The following is a 14,463-nucleotide window of genomic DNA, read 5'->3' as shown; positions in this document are numbered from 1 at the left end:
CATTTTATAAGTGTAATAAAGCACTTCAGGGCATGTGATATACTCCAATATCACCACACCACGGGCAGTTGGAGCCACGCGGCTTCATCTCATGGTTTGCAACACGCCCGGGGCGTGGTGACATTAGAGTATATCACACAGCCTGTTGTGCCTTACTGCTTGCTTAAAAACAATTCCAAATACAAGTAACCCTTTTTTGCACACCCCTAACATGTTAATGACCACAGACAATCACAGTGCAAAACTCTTGAGGGTTTACAAAGTTGACAAGGATGACTAACAATTGTTTTGGCCACTTCTCATCAGGATAGATAACATCAAACTTCAGCAGATTTCATTTCATGGAAGATCATTTCTTGACCCTTTTTCCAAGTAGCCTACTGACAATAAATAAACACAAGCACCTATTTCTTATTCACTGTCAACAACAAGGCTGAACATAATACAATGCATTACTTAAACACTGTTTCAATAACGCTGTGCCTGATTCTACTGCAGCACACCCTTAGATTGTAATCTTTTTTTTCCCCCCCATAGAATGATAATATACACTGACCTTCTCCCTGGGATCTTTCTTATAACAGTAGAACAGACAACTCTAATGCTAACATTCTATCTTATAAATTGTTTAAGGACTGAGATATAACTAGCCTAGGTGCCAGTAGCTGAGCTGAGGATTCCTACTATAGATGCCTAATAAGAAGACTTTCATATCAATAAATCCACTACAGTCCCTGCTGATCAATTATATAAGATTACACAGACACTTTCTCTGTCACTGGATTAACAATTAATTGGGCAGCAGTGTGGAGTAGTGGTTACGGCTCTGGACTCTGGACCCGAGGGTTGTGGGTTCAATCCCCAGTGGGGGACACTGTTGTTGTACCCTTGAGCAAGGTACTTTACCTAGATTGCTCCAGTAAAAACAGGCCAACTGTATATATGGGTAATTGTATGTAAAATAATGTGATATCTGTATAATGTGAAATAATGTATAATGTGATATCTTGTAACAATTGTAAGTCGCCCTGGATAAGGGCGTCTGCTAAGAAATAAATAATAATAATAATAATAATAACTCACTACAGAGCACAGCTCTAACACATGCTTCAAGTGGGGATAGCTTTAACAATTACAAGGATATTACAGGGATATTATCCAACAACACTAAACACAGGCAAGATTGCTGATTTTATGGATGAATAAAAAGTGCCCCCCCCCCCCCAATACTTACAGAAGAAAAAGAAAAAAAGGATTTTAAAGTTCAGTCCTCTCGCATGTTAATTATGAAGAAAGTATCAGACACACCTGCCATGTTTACAAACTGGAGGGTGAAGACCCTGTGCATTTTATAAAAGGTGTATACATTGTAAATATTGTTTTGTGTTTTGACAGGGATAGGGATAAAAGCCCTATCCATAAATGAAAAGTATCTCCCTGGTTTCTTCCACTCAAGACAAGTGAGAATGTAGCAGGAATGGCGATTGACCAATAATGACTTTACTGATCAACCTGCTTACTGTAGGTAGGTGTAGATATAAAATAATGCAGAAAGCATGTGTGTCTTTCAAATAGTGCTGGAACAAGCATGGAGTTTTCATATTCTTTCAAAGTTGAAACAAATACGCAGATATTCCTTCATTTTAAATGAGCTGGAAAACAAAACAAAGAGATACATTTGTACCATATTACAGCAAAAAATAAATATTGGGAATAAAACAAACCCATTGCCATATCAAAATAAAAAAAGAAAAATAAAAGATATCAACATTTTTTGAATCCTTAATTGTCTGTGGAAGGGCATTCCATAACTTGGGTGCACAAGAACATTAGAACATAAGAAAGTTTACAAACGAGAGGAGGCCATTCAGCCCATCTTGCTCGTTTGGTTGTTAGTAGCTTATTGATCCCAGAAACTCATCAAGCAGCTTCTTGAAGGATCCCAGGGTGTCAGCTTCAACAACATTCCTGGGGAGTTGGTTCCAGACCCTTACAATTCTGTGTTTAAAAAAGTGCCTCCTATTTTCTGTTCTGAATGCCCCTTTATCTAATTTCCATTTGTGACCCCTGGTCCTTGTTTCTTTTTTCAGGTTAAAGAAGTCCCCTGGGTCAACATTGTCTATACCTTTTAGGATTCTGAATGTTTGAAACAGATCGCCGCGTAGTCTTCTTTGTTCAAGACTGAATAGATTCAAATCATGCCTGCATACGACATGCCTTTTAAACCCGGGATAATTCTGGTTGCTCTTCTTTGCACTCTTTCAAGAGCAGCAATATCCTTTTTGTAACGAGGTGACCAGAACTGAACACAAAATGCCCTATCTCCCATAGACTGAAGCCTAGTTTTTGGGACTCTTAAAGAGCCCAGCTTCAGCAGATCGCAGGTTTCGCACAGAAATATATTCAATTAGCATATCGGAGACGTACCTTGTTGCCAAACTGTTCAAGGCCTTATATGTCAGCAGTAATATTTTAAAATCAAATCCTGGACTTAACAAGCAACCAATGCAGGGATGCCAACACAGGTGTTCTATGTTCAGAGGATTTAGATCTAGTTAGAATTCGAGCAGCCGAGTTCTGGACATACTGCAGCCTATTGAGAGCATGTTTTAAGCACCAGCAAGCAGGGCATTGCAGTAATCAAGACGTGAGGAGACAAAGGCATGCACAAGTCTCTCAGCATCAGATAGAGATAAAATAAATCTTAAAACAGGCTATGTTACGTAGGTGGAAAAAAAAAAAAAAAAAAAAGACGCCTTGGTGACATTTTCTAACACACGCTTCGAAGGTTAGACAAGGATCAAAGATAACACAGAGATTTCTAACTTCAGAACTCACGCTAATTTCCAGGCCATCACAGTAAGACTGCTGCACAAATCATTTATGCATTTGTTTCCCCATGCACGATTTACTACACTCATTAAAACATTCTGCTAAAGCAATGAATGCGCACATGGTCTTTTTTTCCACCAAATACATTTCAAGCAGTGTTTGTTTAAATATTCAAATTGTCCCGGCACTACTGACAAAACTGCGTGAGACCCACATAGTGATGGGAAGTTATTTGTTGTCTCTTAGCGAGTATGAAGAATGACTGTTAAGTACAAAGTACAGATGAACCCGATTTATATCATGATTGCTGTGCAGGCATAATTTGTGATATAAAGCGGGTTTCACGTTTGCCTATGACAGCACATTACAAGTGCGAGAAAAAAAAGAAACAAAACTAACAAGTGAATTAAAGAGCAGTGTTTTAATACTGTACGTTTAGTCGTTCTTCACATTTAAACAAATACATACAGTTTACTACAGGACAAATATGTTTTGTATCATTAACTGGAACAAAACAGTTTGTGTCATTATCTAAAAAAAAGGTATAAATTGTCGACTGATGAGAGGTGTTTTTTTTTGTGTGCATTTGTATAAGGCTGACAGGCTGCACAAAATGTCAGTTTATCTGCCGCGATGCTTATTGGTTGTTTGTTGCGTTGAAAATTAATTTTATCCTATGGTTACTTAGTAAAGCCCGGCCACGCAGCATTTGACAGGCTGCACAAAAGTGGGTCAGTGTTGCCAGATTGGGTGGGTTCACACCCAACTGGGCTTGCATTTTTGTTTTGTGCATGAAAAAATGGATTTGGGTGGGTGCCTAATTTTTGGGCTAGTTTTTGGGCATTTGTGCGGGTATTACATTTGTGAGATAATATTAAGAGAGGTAATAAGAGAGGGAGCGTAGCGGTGGTAGAGCTAGTCTTCTAGTGCAGGCGGAGCAGAGAGGTCGAGTGGGGGTGTAGGGAGAGATGAGGGTCTGGAGGTAGCTGGGTGCAGACTGGTCAAGGCATCTGTAGGCTAGTACAAGAGTCTTGAACTGGATGCGAGCGGTGATCGGGAGCCAGTGGAGCGAGCGGAGTAGTGGAGTAGAAAAATCTACACATAAATCTAACGCCAAATATAAACCTCACCCAAAACATTCAGCCTAATCGCAACCATCCATCAGAGGCCGTGTGGTCCAGTGGCTAAAGAAAAGGGCTTGTAACCAGGAGGACCCCGGTTCAAATCCCACCTCAGCCACTGACTTAACCTCCTTGTGCTCTGTCTTTTGGGTGAGATGTTGGTGTAAGTGACTCTGCAGCTCTGCACTTGTAACGTGAATTCGTTTTCAGGGGGAACAGGGCCTACACTGCAAAGGCTAAGGCTGATCCTCCATGCAGGGAAACGATGTAGTGTAGTTTCACTACTGATGCACAGAACAGTGAAATGGAAAACCAGTTAGCTGGTGAGTGTTGGATATGTGTGTGCGTGCGTGCGTGCGTGCATGCATGCATGCGTGTGTGGGTGGGTGTGCAAATGTCAAAGCAGGAACTATGACATATTAATAGGAGGATTTCTTGTCCGTTTCTTCCAACATCCTCTTCCAAGTCTGTTGGAAAAAATAGTTCATGCCAAGAATAAACATGGGATGCAAGACAATGTCCTGGTACTGTAACCTTAGGAAATCATCTAGACAATGTGGGGAAGCTATAAAAAAAGGCTAACAAGATGCTCGGCTATATTGTGAAAAGTGTTGAATTTAAATCAAGGGAAGTAATGTTAAAACTTTACAATGCATTAGTAAGACCTCATCTAGAATATTGTGTTCAGTTTTGGTCACCTCGTTACAAAAAGGATATAGCTGCTGTCGAAAGAGCGCAAAGAATTGAATCTATTCAGTCTTGAACAAAGAAGACTATGCGGCGATCTGATTCAAGCACTCAAAATTCTAAAAGGTATTGACAATGTCGACTCAAGAGACTTTTTCGACCTGAAAAAAAAAACAAGGACCAGGGGTCACAAATGGAGATTAGATAAAGGGGCATTCAGAACAGAAAATAGGAGGCACTTTTTTACACAGAGAATTGTGAGGGTCTGGAACCAACTCCCCAGTAATGTTGTTGAAGCGGACACCCTGGGATCCTTCAAGAAGCTGCTTGATGAGATTCTGGGATCAATAAGCTACTAACAACCAAACGAGCAAGATGGGCCGAATGGCCTCCTCTCATTTGTAAACTTTCTTATGTAATAGCTGTGCACATGTAAAGAGCGCTCCAGTGCATTCCACACTTTTTCATTCCTGCAATGAATTTGTTGTATTACACACACCTATGGATAAAGCACAATGTCTTCACCACCCCGGTATTGTTTCTTAATTACATTGCTCTGCATACTTCACATAGCAACAAGCAGTATAAAGCAGGCTGCTAACTCTGCCTTAGCGTGAGGAAAAGCAGATCAAGTTCAAAGTCTGAAACACACTATGGGGCACTTTGGGGAATTTTAGATTTTGTTCAACGAAATATGTTTGAAATATTGTGTTTAAAATAAACTCCCCTTTGAAATGAACAGTAGGGCTAGTTTTTTAAATTTGTACAAATTTGGCTAAATTAAACTTTATACTGACCATTTTGCTATTACATTTGAAACCGAGTAAAATATCAATATATTTGGAAAGGGGCGAATAAATTGCTATAGTATTAGTACTATTTGATAGGTTGGCAAATTCAAAACACTTGTTGAATTTCGCTTTTCTCAAATCCTTTTTTCTAGCATTGCTAGTAAAAAAATATTATTTCACTCAGTTCTAAGATCGCCCAGTGTATTAGATTTTACATTAAGATGAGGTCATGTAATAATTCTCAGTTATTTCTAATCATTTAATAGTAAAAAAAAAACAAAAAAACAACACCATTATATTTCAGTCTTACATATTTTTGTTACATTGTACACGTACAGCTAAGTTAGCACTTTATACAAATTGTATACAATGAAATATATTGTAGTTGATGCATTTTAATTTGGCATATCTTAGTAAAACCACATATACTGCTGTGATGCACGTGACATCAATTGTACTAGAGTACTAATGGCTATTAGCACAAAAATACATTTGTTAATTCTCTGTCATTGGTTGCAGTAGTTTTTATTACAGTCTCATTGATTTAATGTGATCCACTAGCAGCAGCTCTCGCACGCTTTTCAGAATTAAAAGTCAACAAATGCTGGCCAGGACATGCCTTGATTATCCCGTCTGGGAATGCATATCCATGACAGCAGGCATACAGCAGAAGTGACTGTGCCTTTGTATATTCATTTGTCTTATATCAGAGTTGGTTAGGCCATTCTGTGGAACATGTTACCCAGTGTATCAAAAATCCGATACACGCAGGCACCTCCACGTCTGTCTGCGTGTGTTACTCTGTTACATAAGCATGTATATGTACTTTAGGTCACGATAATCTATTTCATGTTACTGGGAGCTCTGACTTGGCAGGGGATGCATACTGTATTGCTAACATACTTGTTTACTGAAACATACACTCACAAGATTAACGTCTCTAACACAGAATAAGAAATGCAGCAGTACTAAAGAAAATAAAAGCAGCAGTGACAGCCGCTGTACAGTACATTGATTAAACAATTTGACAGACACACACACACACACACATACTGAAACTCCTATCACCATGGCTTTGATCGTTCTTTTGTACAGCTAATGCATTTCCACAGCATATTTGTTTTCCATCTCCCTGCTCGATGAGACAGATTTGTTCAGAAAATAAAAAGCGATCAAAAGAAATTGGACACCAAGCTATAACAAAGCTCTGAATGCCAAATAAATGATGGGATTGGGTTTTTGCATTCCACCTTACAACCTACAGAGAACAGGAGGCAGCAATCTGCATTGTGTGTTACGGGGTTCTGATATGAAAGGGCAAACTACAGACCTGAACTTGCAATCAGCACTGAAACTGTGTCATCAACAGTCTTTTGAAAGATTACTGAGGCACCAGCCGATAATCCTACATGGGATTCAGAGTTTCTTTATGACAACCAGACAGCATATTTTAGGTAATAAGTTTGGCAACATATTCAGATCTCAAACAGAAGGCTGGTTTGGAATGCTATTAACACCCTCAAACAAGGTACTTTTACAGCACAAGGTTCCAGACTCTGGATACAGCACTACTCCCTGTGTGTGAGCCGAGTAGTAGGCTACAAAGGGAATACCCTTCAGTGCTGGGAACGGAACACAGAGAATGACCTCCCTGCTAAAAAAAAAAAAAAGAAATAGTTTTAGAAGATTGCTTTGAGGAAAGTGGAGGCATATCTAATTACATTTCAACAATGCAGATGCTTGATGGCTATCTCCTGACAGAGGTCACCTCTTACTGCTGCAGAGCACATTTACAGTATTGGATTGTGAGGCACCTCTGGGTTTCCCAATACTGTGTCTCTGAGGGATATACGGTTTCTGGTTTTCTTTTTTTTTTTTTTTTTACCTGTTAGTAGGCTAAATTACCCCTCTAATTTTCCTTTAAAAAAAGCATAAAGCATTCCCCCTATCATCCCGTCTCATCTGAATTAAGGGTCATAAAACCATGCTCAGGGGAGGCTTTTCTAAATGACATCTCTGGTCTGTAAAATTTCACTAACCAGGAATTATTTTACCATGCTTTTAGGACTACAGGAGCTGCTGCTTTGTTTTCATGCCATTCAATTTTAACTTGCTGCCGAGAACAATATTTGTGCTGAAATCGATATTTAAATGATTGAGGCAGAGAGGGTAGCAATTATGATGTCTGGTAAATGTAATTATTAAAACAGCTGGAATCCTGAATATAGTGTAGCTCCTCTTATAACATGTTTCCTGTTTCATCCTTTTTGCCCAGTTTCAGTCAAAGTGGTTCTCTTATCCGTTTTTGTCTTGCCTTGGGAAACTGTTTCTTCCTTTCTTTGTCATGAACCATTTTTCCTAATCAATGCCACATCCCACAAGCAAATAAAGCAATCAGTGTCCCCACCTTTACCACAATCAATTAACAGGAAGCAGTGTGACCTTTACCACAAATAGGGGTATCCAAGTAACGCCTTCATCCTCACTGTTGTATCTGTTGCATTTTTTTTTTTTAATGAATTCATGTTTTGATGTAGGAGCCACCCCAGTCTATATCAAGTGGACATAAGCTTGGAGTTCAATAGGGCTGTGTCGAAGGTTCGTTCACTAGCCAGGAATTCGAAGGTAGTTTTAAACCTTCGAAGGTTCGTCAAGTTGCATTTACGCAATGTGTGAATATTATAAATCGCACATTAAATCACTCGCATGCAAAATTTGATCTTTTGATTTGTATAATGCATATTATGTAAACAAAAGTTGTTGTATTAAAATCCATTGCCAAATCGCTATAGGTAGCAACTCTATATGGCGCCGCTGCCGTGTATGGAGCAGGGTATAGTATCCAAAGCACAGCGGTTGTAATGCTTCAGTAAAATATGTGAAAAGCTATGGTAGAATATGTTTGAAATATATAAAAAAATCACGCCAACATTTTAAAAAAAATTTAAAAAACTGAGCTCCGTCCGCCCCTTCGCGCTCCAGCTTGTGTTATCCAGAGGCAAACCTTTAATTTCTTCATTCGCCATCTCAACAGCAAAGCGTTGTATAGCGTAAGCTGTTTTGAAAGAAATGTCTCGAAACCCCTCTGCTGTTTGGGATTTTTTTGTTAATTGCCCAGATAAACTAAAAAAAAAGTTGAATGGAAACTGTGCAAGCGACTCGTACACGGAGGCACAACCAATCTATATTATTATTATTATTATTTTTAGTAGTAGTAAAATGTGATTGACTGATAACCTGCTTGGAACGCTGACTGTTAAATAAAGCTTTGTTTTGCCTCAGTCTGCTGCAGTTGTTTAAGTGTAAATACATGATTACTGTTCTATACAGCGTATTTTTAAACTACATGTGAATGTTGTATTCCATTTATATGGATTACCTGTAAAATAGGATTTTCAATCAAATAAACAAGTAGCTTGGTGAAGTCGCCAGTAAATTATGCAAATCAGTACCATCAAAGGTTCGAACCTTCTTTCGGTAATGTGTTCCTAACCTTTGAAGGTCAATGTGCATCCTTTGTTGCAGTCCTAGAGTTAAATCCTCACCAATTAAAAATATAAAAAAATAAAATAGTATGTAATATGTATATATCAAATTATTGTGTGATACTTCAATTATTGAGAATATTAAAGTCAGAGGTAAACAGTGTGTGTGTGTGTGTGTGTGTGTGTTTCAGTTCTACACACCCTACAGTAAATGAGGTTTAGTAATAGACTTCTTACTGGACTCCCACTTTTCTTTTTTACTCATCCCTCCTATGAGCTCTCCATGTTATTGCTGCCATAAGTGAATGCACTCTGAATAATTTAATAGACAATCATTTGGCATCAAATATTTGAATTGGGTTGGCTAGAGGACCTTTCCCTCTTTCAAAAGCCTATGTTTTATCCTACTGATCAAATTATTCATTTAAAATATATTTTCCAAAGGCAGACAGGCACCGTGACAAAATCATTCTACCAAAACAACATAATAAACCCTACTTGACCCTAGGGTGTCTTATTTCAGGATTGTGTTACTCTTATGTTGGGCTTGGGATATCCCAGTCGCATTGCTACTACTTCACAGGCACATTTAGACTGCAGACAGCCCTAGGCTAGCCTTGGAAAAACACATTTGTCAGTCACTGCACTGCTGTATTTGATTAATAAACCGTGCAGTTCAATGTTCAATAAAAGACCCCTCTTCCATACTGTTTATACTGCACTACTGACACAGCAATCACTTTTCCTCTGTGCTGGGCGGCTGCACTGTAATGTGGGATCCTGATGTTGTTAGGATACGTTTTAAACTAGATTGGAGACTACTGAATTTCCTCTGTAGAATGCATGTGGCCCTATGTTGAAAACTGAACTCAAAAGTTACTTTTCAAGGGATGCAGCGTCAACCTGTTATACCAAGTTCACAGTGCCAGCGGCTAATGACAGCAGGTGTGAAACTTCAGGAGGTTCTCCAGTTAATACAAAATGGGGAACAATAGCACAGAAGTGAACAAAACAAAATTATCAACCCTCCTTCACATACCCACCAGAAGATTTTAATAAATACATTTCCAAACCTCTAAGGTTGGTTCTTAATTTACATTCCCCAGTAGAATGCATTAACATGAATGAATATATTAAACATGCAGCATTTACACTAATAACTTCTTGTTGTTAATGCAAATCCACCCGCTCTATTCCCACGGAGCAGAACAGGATACTCAGTGCAGAGAACGTCCAAATGTTAATGCACCAGAGGTCTTGGAAGATTAGTAGAAAGGAAACCAAAAGAAAAGAAAAAAGCTTTTCTTTTAATACAATGAGCAGAAGTGTGTGTGAATCAGCTGGGTGGGTTGTTCTAAAGTCCATGGCACACTTATATAAACACAGAAAGGCTGGAAGCCTGAAAAAAACTACCTCATAAATGCCTGTGTTGAAGAGCTAGAACGGTGGAAGACAGGGAGATCTCAGTTGCCTTTCGGTTGTTGGTTTTATGTTAAAAGTTCTGTTGTCGGGTACATTGGAAATATTATTGCTCTTATTGTATTACTTGTATTGTAACACTTGAAATGTATTTGCTTACGATTGTAAGTCGCCCTGGATAAGGGCGTCTGCTAAGAAATAAATAATAATAAAATAATTATTTACCAGCACTCTTCACTGGCAGCTGTATTGCTGACCAACAACAAAAAAAAACAACACAGCACCCATATAAAATCACTTTTTATTTGAAATGTGTAAACCCCTACTGGGTTGCTGTCATACAAACACTGAGGAATGGTACTGGAACAGTATAGTATTGACAGTACTATAGAATGCATTTACACATGTTCAGATTGTGAAGCGGTTTGCAGAACAAATGTCTTTTGACAACATAAAGTACACTGGTATTTGATGTATGTGGATAAAACCAGAAAATAAGAGATCAAACATAGGAGGCTGTGTGGTCCAGTGGTTAAAGAAAAAGGCTTGTAACCAGAAGGTCCCCGGTTCAAATCCCACCTCAGCCACTGACTCATTGTGTGACCCTGAGCAAGTCCCTTAACCTCCTTGTGCTCCGTCTTTCGGGTGAGACGTAGTTGTAAGTGACTCTGCAGCTGATGCATAGTTCACACACCCTAGTCTCTGTAAGTCGCCTTGGATAAAAGCGTCTGCTAAATAAACAAATAATAATAATAAATAATAACTTGTGGGGAGGTGGTATTTCATTATCAAATATGCTCCATTCTGCAGCTTTGTTTTATTCAACAAGTAGCATTTTCTGTTGTTTCCACAGTGAATGATGTACACCTCCAGCAGTACATTGTTTGGTGTGCTAACCTGCCAAGTCGGTGACAGCAGTTACGTGCAAATTACAGAAAAATTAAAAAGTTAACCTTTGAATTTAAAGCCAATTAGTGCAGAACAAACTTCATCACATCAGGACTGCCCAGTCCCTGTCCACATTCCGGCACCTCCTTAAGACTCACCTCTTCAAACAGCACCTGTAGAACTCCTCTGTTTGTATCCTGGGACACTAGCACCCTTCATTTAAATGTGCTTTATTTTGCTCTTATCTGCCCCCTATTTTACTGCATTTAATCCTGTACTTCAGAATACTGTAATTTGCCAAGTGTTTAACCTGTAGTACTTTGTATTTAATCACATCCTGATGTAACTATCACTATTTAATCATATCCTGATGTAACTATCACTATTATCTGCTGTATTATTGAATTGTGGTTTGTCACACTTGTACTTTGCTTGAACAAAAGTTATTGTATTTCTTGCTCTTATTGTATTACTTGTATTGTAACACTTGAAATGTATTTGCTTACGATTGTAAGTCGCCCTGGATAAGGGCGTCTGCTAAGAAATAAATAATAATAATAATAATAATAATAATAATAATAATAATAATAATAATAATAATAATAATAATAATAATAATAATAACATAACAAAGCAGCATAATGTTTTAGCTATTTTAAACATACATTGTCCAATTTTACAGGACTAAATATGAACATATTTTAAAGATCCTACTTGATAAGTAGGCTAGTGTGTGAAATTCATCACAAAGTATTGAACATATCGCTTGCAGAAATATTGTTTTATATTATTATGCATAGTGAGTAATATAAAACACGATACAACGGCAACATGCTTAACTGACAATTCGTTGATGGTAAAGCCCTGTATTTAGAATAATCATTTTACTAAATTTCTTGAAGATTTTGAACTCATTTTATAATGTTAACAGTCTGTAGTCCATTCTCGGAGCCCGCTCCTCCACATACAGATATCCCATTGGGTCCTTGCTGAACGAAGTGTAGAGGGCTACTTGGGTAAGCTGGCTGAAACTCCCGACCTAGCGTACGGTATTTCTGTTTAATTTCCTGTTTAAATACTTTTATTACAAACATGGAGTTTTATTATTATTATTATTATTATTATTATTATTATTATTATTATTAACCGACTTGACTGAACGTGAACGACAATACAGATATATAGATATATAGATAGATAGATAGATACACACATATATACCCATGTCAGCATAACCCACCCCGTAGGAATGTAACTAATATTTTACTATCAATGTAACCTGAATTTTAACTGTTTTTCAAGTTTTAATAGCGAACTGACAGACCAGTGTGGTTTAACAGAAATGCTGTGATGTGATTAAAGCTATTCAAAATGTTATAAGATATAACATGAGACTTCACCGTTTTGGTGGCGTTTGTCCCACCGTGGCCCCATGCAAAGCTTGATTCCGGGGCCCCTAGTCCCTGTTCCTACCACTAATACCACGATACCATGACTTTCAAACACAGCAACAACTACACTATTAAATAGATTGCATTTTACTACAACCATCGCAAAAAAATAACACACAGAGACAGTTAGAAATGAACCTTTCCTGCGGCATTGTAGAAAAGTAGTTTTTTTAATTATTTACTTTAAATATTTTCATGTTTAGACAAGAAACACTTCTCTCCCCTGACGCTTCTGTGGCACAGTCAACAGCAGACGAAAGTCAATAATACTCAGGTTAAGCCGGTACAGGTCCGGCAGATTTCCCTTGTAGATGTAATCGAGTATCGCAAGAGGTCACGACCATACATTGTGTATTTATTTTAATTAGTTTCAGATTCATTCAAACACACAGCCCTACGCGTGACAGACACTACACGCTATACATCATGTATTCACCTCAAGTTTGCAGCACTGGCGGAACGCGCAAGCGAACTTTGTTTGCAGTGTGTCAAAATTAATTCATTTTAAAATGCCTTACAGTTTTTCGCTTAAATCGTGGGTTCCATGATTACGCGGCACCTACGGCCGTGAACTTGGCTTGTGGCTTATAAATAAAATAAACGGTAAAATGGCTAATAACTTATCCACTCTGGTGGAGACTTGAGGTGAGTCTTATTTTTTATTTATTTATTTATTTATTTAATTGTAACTGAGTCATGACAACAGGGGCCCCATACAATTGCATGGGTTGCGTGTGCCAAAAACCGCTCCTGCTTATGGAACTCGACGGGGTGCAGTACAACGCACCCAACTATTTTGCAACGCTGCCAAGTTATCTTACCCCAAGAGAATATTTGGACAGCGGTCTGAAAGTTTCAACTTGATCTGTCAAAACACTAAAGCATCAACTTAAGAAACTGATATGTAATAAGTGCTACCGCTATTACACTTAAAGTTTACTACTACATCTCACTGTACAGCATTTCAATTTAAATTAAGGATCCAATTTCATTTCAGAACACATACATAGATCAGACTAAATAATTATACAAAGACAGTTACTTACCAACTTCTTTACAACCACTTTTTTTTTTCAGACCGTCTTGTTTTCGTTGTTTCTATAGGAGATCTGCTGCACAGGTGTTGTAAAACTGCCGTTTTCTCTTTTCTGGCTTTCTTTCCTTCTTTACTCACACATTCATTTAACTTAAGAGAAGACAAAAAGGAAATGAACAATATAATCCTCCCGGTGAATCAGCAAGAAAACAACGAGAATGCCAAGTTGGTAACAGTAACACAGAAAGTCTTTTGAAAAAAGAAAAAGTGTACCGGAGTAGTAAAGCTGTTACTTTCTCTGTATATCAAGCAGGTTCAATTGACATCATGTGTTAATGAGAAGGTTTGTTCAACAACAGAAGCTCTGTTCCATGTCAGGAAAGACCAGCTACAGACAGAGCTCAGTACATTGTAACTTGTTAATGGACCCTCCCAATCTGCGGGAGAGGAGGAGGGATCCACTCTCGTTCTGTTTTTACCATTTTTCATGATTTATTGTCATTTTTGAGAAGGAAATATATGACACCTCTGTAGCATAATTATAAGTCTAAAATGTTTAGGCTTCTGTTTTATACCAAGCATTTTTTTTTTAATTGTGATGTTTCCGACCCACCCACCCCCACCAAACATTTAGTACATTCCACCCCCTTTATCTGTACTACATAACCACAACCAACAAAGCTTACAGGCAGGAAGTAGACAAGTGAAGGCCTGCTGGTGCTGTAGATTAAAATGCTAAAATTGATCCTTAAA

At 38.1% G+C, this 14,463-nt stretch overlaps 1 protein-coding gene across 3 annotated transcripts in view; it reads right to left on the bottom strand.

The window, feature by feature from the left end:
- Nucleotides 1-14,137, bottom strand: part of LOC117403281 (hippocalcin-like protein 1) — a 55,762-nt gene extending 41,625 nt beyond the window's left edge. The window contains exons 1-2 of one of the 3 annotated variants that reach the window (XM_034005315.3): nt 13,984-14,137; nt 13,721-13,860 (exon numbers count right to left, since the gene is read on the bottom strand). The gene's annotated coding sequence lies outside the window, so the exon portion shown is untranslated. Of the gene's footprint in view, nt 1-13,720 lie in introns of all 3 variants that reach the window. The other 2 variants (XM_059023627.1, XM_034005314.3) reach the window with 2 other exon arrangements.
- Between the last annotated feature and the right edge of the window lie 326 nt (nt 14,138-14,463).

Source organism: Acipenser ruthenus, chromosome 5, assembly GCF_902713425.1.
Source record: "Acipenser ruthenus chromosome 5, fAciRut3.2 maternal haplotype, whole genome shotgun sequence".
In the NCBI taxonomy this organism is placed as follows: Eukaryota; Metazoa; Chordata; class Actinopteri; order Acipenseriformes; family Acipenseridae; genus Acipenser; species Acipenser ruthenus.
Note: the sequence above shows the minus strand (reverse complement) of the source record. Positions and strands in the feature narration are given on the sequence as shown.